The sequence below is a fragment of the Phragmites australis genome, chromosome 17 (assembly GCF_958298935.1).
Source record: "Phragmites australis chromosome 17, lpPhrAust1.1, whole genome shotgun sequence".
Lineage (NCBI taxonomy): Eukaryota > Viridiplantae > Streptophyta > Magnoliopsida > Poales > Poaceae > Phragmites > Phragmites australis.
The window spans coordinates 7254533-7264483 of NC_084937.1; positions in this window are offsets into that span (position 1 = coordinate 7254533).

Sequence of the window (9951 nt, forward strand, 5' to 3'; positions counted from 1 at the left end):
TGCATTTGAAGCTGTAGCAAGGATTAAGACATGTTTAAGTTCATTAAGCGGTAAGCAACCTAGACTCTAGGTGTAAGCAACTGACTTAACCAACCACCGACTCAAACCCTGCCAACCCACTGATCAGAACAGATATATGAACAACAAGTGTATAAAAGCAAACCATTCCCACCAAACCACAACCACATACCGACCAAACCAACCCAATCCAACCATGCCACAACCCACATCGAAACTCTACGACCAAAACATGGTCGCTCGGTGGAGATAAGCGATAGCGATGCTCATGACCGAGAGCGCGGCAGTTCGAACTGATTATACACCCTGCAGGGGGATACTCCTGGACCCACACGACACAGGGACCATACGGCTTGTGCCACCCGCTAAGATGCGCACAAGGGGGTACCCGTGACAACCTTTCCCAACCAGGCCCAACCATGTGGATCAACCATAGCTCGGCGAGGCGGTATTAGAACTACTCCCCGAGCAAACTAATACCGCTAAAAGCCCGGACTCAAACCGGACTCACACCGTCTATGACGAGGCCCACATGACCACGTCTGCGAAGGTAATCAGCTCGCCTACCATTATATCAGCATGTGGTGAGTAAGGTATGTGCTAAAGCCGACTACACCGATGATCGGTGCTTAACCGGTGCAAGCGGTCTACGGTGTCCGGGTTCCCTCCCCGAACTGCCTGAGGACTCCTCGTGAGCAGATGACACCCCTAACACCGCCCACACCTCGTCTCAACTCACCACTCACCAAACCGACTCATCATCAACACAACCATAAGTGTGAACAAGTAATAAGTCCTAGGCTCGCGACAACGGTGGACGCCGTCGTCGACTTCTACCGGAAAGCCTAAGTACCACTAAGCATAGCGAACTAAAATTAGACCTCGATGACACCACTAGGCTCCTAGGAACAACACATGACACGTGACCGAAATGGGACAATGCATCGGCATAGGTTCTACCCAACTCGGTACCCGACACATGCAATGTATACATAAGCGTAGATAACATATTAAATTTTCAAGTAGACACGGTGCAATATGAACGATGCTTGCCTTGCTGCCCTGGATCAGAAAGGTGGGACGCCTCACGATCGCCCACGGCCTCCGGGATCGACGGATCAGCGTTCACTACAAAGAGCAACGCGTGCAATGTAATGAGCATGTATGAAATGCGACCATGTAAGAAAAATATGCTCCACAATACATGACAACATTATTCCAAGATCGTACTGTCCAAACCAGAATTTTCCAAGTGGTCTCAAACAGTTTGGAGTTCCTACGAATTAACTACGAATTTTACAAGCTATCAGCTATCAGGAAAGTCTGATAAACCGAGCTCGGGGTGCCCGGAATGAACAGTACTCGCGGGTACCCGGGATCAACAGTACACGGGGTGCTCGGGGTGAACGGTACCCGGGGTGCTCGGGTGAACAGTAACAGTGCCCCCGGTGCTCGGGTTGACAGTACCGGGGTGCTCGGGTGAACAGTATCCGGGTGCCCGGTGAACAGTACCAGGTGCTCGGGTGAACAGTACTCGGCGCTACAGTAAAAAATCAGCCTCGCGCAGCTCCAGAACAGCAGCCATTACGAAGGGAAAAACTGGGCTAAACTAACCTAGGAGTCTCTCTAAATCAAAAGTAAAAATGCCTAGAAGGGTGTACAGGGTCTAGACTTTGCTCAACCGCCTAGCAACATGATTCCTAACTCAAATCCACATAAATCCTCATTTGTTCCCAGACTGCAGAACTTTAAGAACTTTACAACCCTAGTTCCAGATTCAAGATCTATCCAACCAAAAATGAGCATACATGCCATGGGAGTCTAGCAGACTCACCCAAGGTCCTTTGCTGAGGTTGGTGACCGCCAGTTGAAGGAGGAAACGACGGAAAATGGCTTGGAGAAGAGAGGAAAAACTGCTGCTTCCTTGCTTCTCCCAAAGAACACCAAATAAGTTCAGAACCAGCTCGAATTCCTTCGGGGAAACTGAAGATGAATTGGATGGACGAGTAGTCCTTGAGCTGGTGGTCACGTGAGTACCACATACGTACCTTGATCTTGCTCCCAGAGGTAGGGATCCAAAGGGGAAAAAGGGAGCCTAAGAGAGAGAGTGAGAGAGACAGCCAACTCCAACTTGCTTCCTCAAAAAGCCTTATATGGTGGAGTGGGTGAGGAGTACGTATGGGCAAGTTTGAGGGGAGAGAGAGCTGTTGCCCACTTATAGAGAGATATTTTCCACCCAAGTGGGCCCCATTTACCTAGAGAAAAGTCCAGACTTGCTTCCAGCTCCTTTATTTCTCTTAGTTTTTCCTTCTCCCACCTCATTGACTCAAAGTGAAGTGCTCCAGTGACCCAAACTGGAACATGAAGCTGAAATTGCATGTTTTAGGATTAAAACACACAATTATGGATTTCGGGACGTGACACTTAGCTTTCCAACCATGTGTAGAACGTTGAAATCAGAGTCCGTATGCGTCCTGGGAGATGATTTTAGTGCAGTCTGGTCCTGGATCCGAAACGGACTCGAACTTGGTTGGACCTCCACCTTGGCTTGGGCGCCCTTGCTGGTCTTCTCCCGTGTTTCTAAGTAACAATACATCACAATTATTCAGTAGCATCCCATCCTTATCAAAAGATAAAGGAACACTAAGGAACGAGCTCACCTCATGATTTAGTTGACGTGCACGAGCTCGTGTCAATGGACCTATTGTTGGAGGAATACTCGGTGTGTGTGTATCCGAAAGAGTGACGTCCTCATCAACTGGAGCCAACGACCATCAAGCTTCCTCTATTCCAAGGAAAGCTGCCTTCTATTGGCCTTTCTTGCTCTTCCGCCCGGGTGGAGCGGCCGAGGTTATCGATATATCTGATGACGAGGAGGGGATCGATTGGGACCTTCTAGAGAAGGAGATCGATGAAGAGGAAGTCTTGGAGATAAAGAGGAAGAGAGGCCTTTAGGGCGCGCCGGGGTCGATCATTAGCTCCAGAAGGGCCTTTGCCTCAGCCTCCCTTCCTGGCCCTTATGCAGGTCATCGCCCGATCCCTCGAGCGGTGAGCTGCTGTTCCAGGGAGGAGTATAAGAGGTTTCTTGAATTGTTCAGAGGTAAGTAGAGGCGAGAGTCCGGCAGACTCTTTCTGCCAACCTCGCGTAAGTTACTTGAGCCAGGGAGGATAGGGCAGGCATGTATCAGGATAGTTCGTCCGATCGGATGTAACTAGTCAGCTTGTAACCCTTCCCTTTTATGAATGGAAAATGTTGAGGTTCCATGGCGCCCGTCTTTGTCCTATCCCGCTTGCTAGTTAGATTCTTGGGGTGTAGAACGGATCATAGCTCGACTAGCCCGTCAATGGCGACCAGCACACGGCCTGAGTGAGGGTGTGTGGCCTTGTTGTTTGGTGGATCTCGTAATGGTTGTCGAGTGTGGTCACATGTTGTGGTCAGAGCATTAACCTGTCGGGAGCTTGTTGCCGGTCGGAGAGTCCCGCAAAAGAGGTAGTTTGGTGTCTTCTGTTTTTGAATCTTGGAACTTATAGGTTGTATTCCACGCTTGTCCGAAAGTCCCTGAAAAATGGAAAAACTGGCCCATTTTCGAGCGACCCTACACATAGAACTTGCACAACAGGGCGATGCTCTAGGAGTTGTGTAATTCTCAGTCGTCCTCCATGGCTAACCTGACCGTGCCAGGCCGAGTAATATCGACCACCTTGTAGGGCCCTTCCCACTTGGGGGAGAGCTTGTTCTGACATGCCCTATTCTAAATTTGCCTAAGGACGAGGTCACCTACAACCAGTGTTTGTTCTCGCACCTTCTGATTTTTTTAGCATCTGAGGCTCTGCTGATATTGGGAGGCTCAAATTAGAGCATGATCGCAGAACTCTTCGATCAGGTTTATATCATCGTCTCGTCGTGCCACCTAATCATCGTCTGAGTAGTTGCTTACTTGAGGTGACTGGAGGGCGATTTCTGAGGGGAGCATGGCCTCCACGCCAAAGACCAAGAAGAAAGGGGTTTCGGCCGTAGCCCAGCTGGGGTTGTCCTCAGCGACTACAATACTGTGGGGAGTTCGTCCACCCAATGCCTTGAATAGCTTTTAAGTCTGTCAAAGACCCGGGTTTTGATCCCTTGTAGTACCATTCCATTTGCCCTTTTGACCTGTCCATTGCTTTGGGGGTGAGCCACAAATGCATAGCAAACCTTGGTCCCAATTTCATCGCAGTAGTCTTGGAAGGCACTACTGGTGAATTGAGTTCTGTTGTCCGTAATTATGTGGTTTGAACTGCCAAGCCACACTACCAGCCCTCGTACGAACTTAATCGCTATTGTGGTGGTGATCTTCCCGATGGGTTCGGCCATAAACATGAATTCAAAACCGCATGAGACTTTGGGGAATGGTCCCATGATAGCCCCTAGATAGTGAAAGGCCAAGGGAGTGGTATAGTTTGTAATACCTGGACTGGTAGGTTGGTATTTTGGTCGTGGTACTGACACGACTCGCACCATTTCACTAGCTCATTGGCTTCCTGGAGGGCAGTAGGCCAATAAAATCCTTGCCGGAATGCTTTTCCGACCAGGGTGTGGTACGCAGCGTGGCTACCACATAATCCTCCATGGATATCAGAGAGCACTGTGCTCCCCTCTTCCTGAGTGATGCATTTTAGTAAAAGGTTGTTGCTCCCCCGGCGGTAGAGGTGTCCCTCTACCAGGGAGTATCTGCGGGTTTGCCATGAGACCTTTTCTGCTGACTCATTATGGTCAGGGTCTGCCCGATTCTGAAGGTGGTCCGAGATCTGATCCATCCAAGTCATACCAGAAGCAAGTCTCCGGGGCTGTTTTCTGTGTTAAGTGCCGACCGGAGACTCCGGTGTAGGCCGGATACTCCAGTAAAATCCAGAAAAGAGCATAACGGCTAGTTCTGACACAGTTCTGTGACTGTTCAGACGCTGTTTTGGAATTGAGACCGGATACTCCGGTGTTCACCGGATACTCTGGGGTAGGTGTGTCAGAACAGTAACGGCTAGTTCTTTGAAGTGGGCTATTTATACCCCACTCACCCCATCCTTTGGGGCTGCTGCAAGGGCACAAAAAGAACATCCTGTAGAGCCAAAAGAACTCATTCTCACTCCATTCTAGTGTGTGATTTGAGAAGAAAAGTGTGTTGGGTTGAGAGATTGGAAGATTGAGTGCAAGTGAGTCAAATCCAATCTTGAGCACTTGATTTCTCGGCAAGAAGTTCGTCGTCGTGTTTGTTACTCTTGGAGGTGAAGCCTCCTAGGCGGCTAGGCGTTGCCGACGAGCACCCAAGGTTGTGGGTTGCCGCAGAAGTTTGTGAAGGGCTTGATTTCGCCTCCGCAAGGGAAGAAATCAAGAGTGGACCAAGGAAAAGGGGTTGAAAGAGACCCGGCTTATTGGAGCTTCCTCAACGGAGACGTAGGATTCACGGTGGTGAATCCGAACTTCGGGAAACAAATCTTGTGTCTCCTCTCTTGTTTCTTTACTTTTAAGTTCTTGTTCAAATCTTTGTGCATATTGCTTGATCTACTTGTTTGTGTGTATTTGAGTGTAGGTTCTCTGTGAATCTACTTGGAATCATCTCCGGAAACACACGACATCACTTGGTTTGAGCTAGACCTCTCCACTTATCCTTTTTATTCAGTTTCGGGCTCTGTTCTGTACAGAAACCGGAGAATCCGGACTTCACCGGAGTTTCCGGACCTGTACAACCCGAAGACTCCGGCCTTCACCGGAGTATCCGGATAAACAATAATTTCAGGCATATGAACAGTGTTTTCAACCTTTTTCAATTTGAGTCTTATTGCATATCTTTTGCTAGATTTGAGTAATTCTTGTCACCCTAGGATTGTAAACTTTCACACTTATTTAGGGTGATTGTGCACTAGTTGAGCCTAGCATATTTAGGTTTTTCACTTGTGAAAAATCCGTTAATTTATATTCCGCTGCAAGTTTAGGCCAACGGTAAAAGGGGATGAATTTTTGTAAAACGCCTATTCACCCCTCTCTAGGCGACATCATTGTCCTTTCAAAATGACAAGAATGTAGACGAGTCAGCTCATCGGCTAGGAAGTTGTCCTTGCGAGCGATGTGCTTGACCTCAAAGCCGATGAAACGTCGCTCTAGTCTTCTCACTTTGGCGAGGTATGCCGCCATCATCGTGTCAGAGTACTGAAACTCCTTTTGCACCTGGTTCATGACTAGAAGCAAGTCCCCTATCGCTAACAGTCGTTTAATCCCAAGAGTGGAGGCTGCTCGCATTCCGAACAAGAGGCCCTCATATTCAGCAGTGTTATTAGTTGCGGGAAAATATAATTGAACTATGTACCTGAGGATGTCGCCTGTGGGTGAGGTCAGAATCACTCCTTCCCGGGCTCCCTTCAGTGTGAACGAACCATCAAAGTGCATGGTCTAGTGCTTGTCTGTCTTTGGTCGCTGTACTTGCTCGGACTCGAAGGACGACCACTCGGCTACAAAATCGGCCAGCACCTGGGACTTGATAGAAGTTTGGGGGGCAAATTGGAGATTGAATCCCCTGAGCTCTACTACCATTTTGCCACTCTTCCTATCGCATCTCTCTTATGGAGAATTTCCCTAATTGGGAACGAGAAAATCACCTTGATTTTGTGAGCCTGAAAGTAGTGTCTGAGGTTACGGGAGGCTATTAGGATGGCGTATAGCAGTTTCTAAGCCTATGGGTACCGAGCCTTTGCGTCATGTAGGACCTCACGGAAGTAATACACTAGTCGTTGGAGGCCATCCCTTTCGATGACCAGGACCATGCTAGTGACATGTGGTGTTGAGGCAACATAAAGCCAGAGCTCTTCGTTGAGCTAAGGTGCGGTTAGTATGGGAGGGGAGAAGAGGTACCTTTTGTGCTCTTGGAAAGTCGCTTCTGCCTCTGGCGTCCACTAGAAGTGGTCGTTTCTCTTCAGGAGTTTGAAGAGTGCCAGTCCCTTTTCTCCTAGCCTTGAGATGAACCTGCTCAGAGCAGCAATGCACCCTGTTAGCCTCTGAACCTCTTTTAACCTGGTCAGGGATCGCATCTGGTCGATATCCTTGATCTTGCCAGGGTTTGCTTCTATTCCCCGCTAGGATACAAGGCATCCGAGCAACTTCCCTGACGGTACTCCATATGTACACTTCTCCGGGTTCAGTTTTATGCGGTACTTTCGGAGATTGTCAAATATTTCTTGAAGATCCGCGATCAGGTCTGTCTTGGTCTTCCTTTTGATGGCCACATTGTCTATGTATGCCTCAACATTTCTTCTGAGCTGTGGTCAGAGAACGAGTTGAATACATCGCTGGTAGGTGGCACTGGCGCTTTTTAAGCCACAAGGCATTTTTACATAGCAAAAGATCCCAAAGGGTGTAACAAAAGCTGTTTTCTCCTCATCTTCCTTATAAATACTAATTTTATGGTACTCAGATCGTGCATCTAGGAAACATAACAGATCTCCTCCTCCTAATGATAAACTCATATCACCCGAAGAGGAAGAGAAATGCATACATCTCAATGCTCAAGCTACTAATATCTTATTTGATGATTTGAGCATAGATGTTATTGAATCGATCTTGCCGCTTGAGGACGCTCATCTCATTCGGGCAACTCTTAAAGAAAGATATGACAAGTCCAAATGTGATAAAGAAGAACTTCTTCTGGAGATGTCATTTGTGGAATGCTCTACTTCATCATTACACCATGAAGAGCATCAAATGACTTTCTCTTTTGTCCAAGAGGATGTCACTCCGTCATCCACTTTACCAACATTTAACAACGAGCAAGGTAATGAAATGTTGAGTGTAGTAAGTGAGTGTTCAATCCCTCTCTTGGACTTTAACAACACTTGCAGCAAAATTTCCATATCTAGTAATGTTGTTAAGCCTTGCATATCATCTAGTGCAAAAATGTCTACTTATCATGATTATATGACTCTTTGCTCTCAGGGTGATGCATCTATTTCTACTATTATTTGTGAGACTAACATTTTGAAGGAAATAGAACTCTTTGAGAGACAAAGCCTAGGTGGAGAAGCATCCACCTCTCCAAGATGCTCATCTCCTCACACCGATTCTCCATTATGCCTTATGGCAAAAGGTAAAAGGAAATCGGTAAGTGAGATAAATAATGCTAATGCTAGTTCTAGTGATAGTGATAGTGATGAGCTCAGGTTTGATCTTTCGAACAAAAAGAATATGTCTAAAATGATCAAGCTCTTGCGTATAATACAAGGTCATGAGGAGAGCCTTGAGAGGCAAGAGGAATTCCTCATTGAGAAAATACAAGAGCTTAAGGCCTTAAATGTGAAATATGAAAAACTTCAAGAATCCCATAATTCTTTGTCTAATCTTTATGGGAATCTTAAAGTTAAGCATATTTCTTTGATTGATAAATTAGATGTTATGCCTCTAGTGGATTTAAAAAATCATGTCCTAATTGCAATGTTTTATCTAAGGATAAATCCACTATTCTCCTATTAATGATGCTTGTGTTACTAACTCTAATTCTTATATAGCATCTTTGGATAAAGAGAATATTAAGCTAAGGGCTCAAGTTGAAAAGCTTACTAGCAAGCATGTGGCCTTGCAAGAAAATCATGATGAGCTTGTGTGCTCTCATAAAAACCTTATGGACTCACATGCCCCTACATGAAGAATGGACATGAAATTGCATTATGCCCCTACATGAAGAATGAAGACTTTATGTCATCAAGGAAGAGGCTCACCGGCAAGGAAGCAAGCAAGAAGCAAGATGAGAAGGCATCTTGCAAGGACAAGCACCGCATTTGCTACACTTGCCGGGCTAAGGGACATATTGCTAAGAATTGTCCTATTGGTAACATTCCTAAGCCTAACTCTTCAATTGATAATTATTTATCGCTTAGAAAGTTTAAAAATGGAACTTGTGCTACTAAGGTGATTAGTTCATCATTTGCTAGCACAAAGCCCATTTGGATGCCTAAGTCTCTCGTGACTAACCTTAAAGGACCCAACATAGTTTGGGTACCACAAAGTGCCTAATTTGCTAAATAGGTACTTGGAGGTGCATTGAAGACTTGGCTTACTTGAGAAGAACTATATTGAATATCTCATCTCAAGACTCTTTCAAATTGGGCTTTCTCATGATATTCGGAAAGAAGTGCCAAGAGTGTGGATTATCGCATTGTTTCAATCTTCAATGATATCTCGGTAACAAGTATCTAACTTGAGCTATCTAGCCACTTAGCTTAGGATAGGTGTAAATGTTCACTTTTTTTCATGGTCGTGAGCACTTGAATGTGGCTAGGTAAAATTTGAGCAAAATCTATACTTTGTGTAATATGATGCTTTTAACGGCTCTCTAGTAGAGCAAGATCTTGTTAATAATGTAGGTGATGGATACTTTATGATGGCTATGGAAGATGAACTTAATTTACATAATTTCGTGGTTGTAAGTTCATTCTTAGCACAAGTATTTTCATTGTAAATTCATTTTGTACCTTAACTCAAAATATAGGGTAAACTCCTCTAGATTCTTGAATGAACCAAGTGCATATTACAAGTAATTCAAATACTTGGATGCACATATATATGGGGAGCTCATCTTATGTTTTGTGTTTTGAGACTAATATTTCTTCAAGTAAAATTTGTGTTTAGTCTCTTGGTAAAATAGAGGGCATTGGAGACTTGGCTAATTATTTGAAGATTTATCTAATTGATTAAAGAGTCAAGTTTTGTGGAATTATGTTTATTATTACCTAATGTCACTCTATGAAGGTAACTCTCTATCACAATACCTTAAATTCATATTCTTGTTCATTGTATTAGATTTATTGTTCTACACTTTTTCTAGAAGTTTCTAGCTCTTTGCATGTGTAGATTATGTATCTATGCTTGTTTAGAGCTTATGCTTATGCTAGCATGTGTAGACTTTATTGCAATCTTGT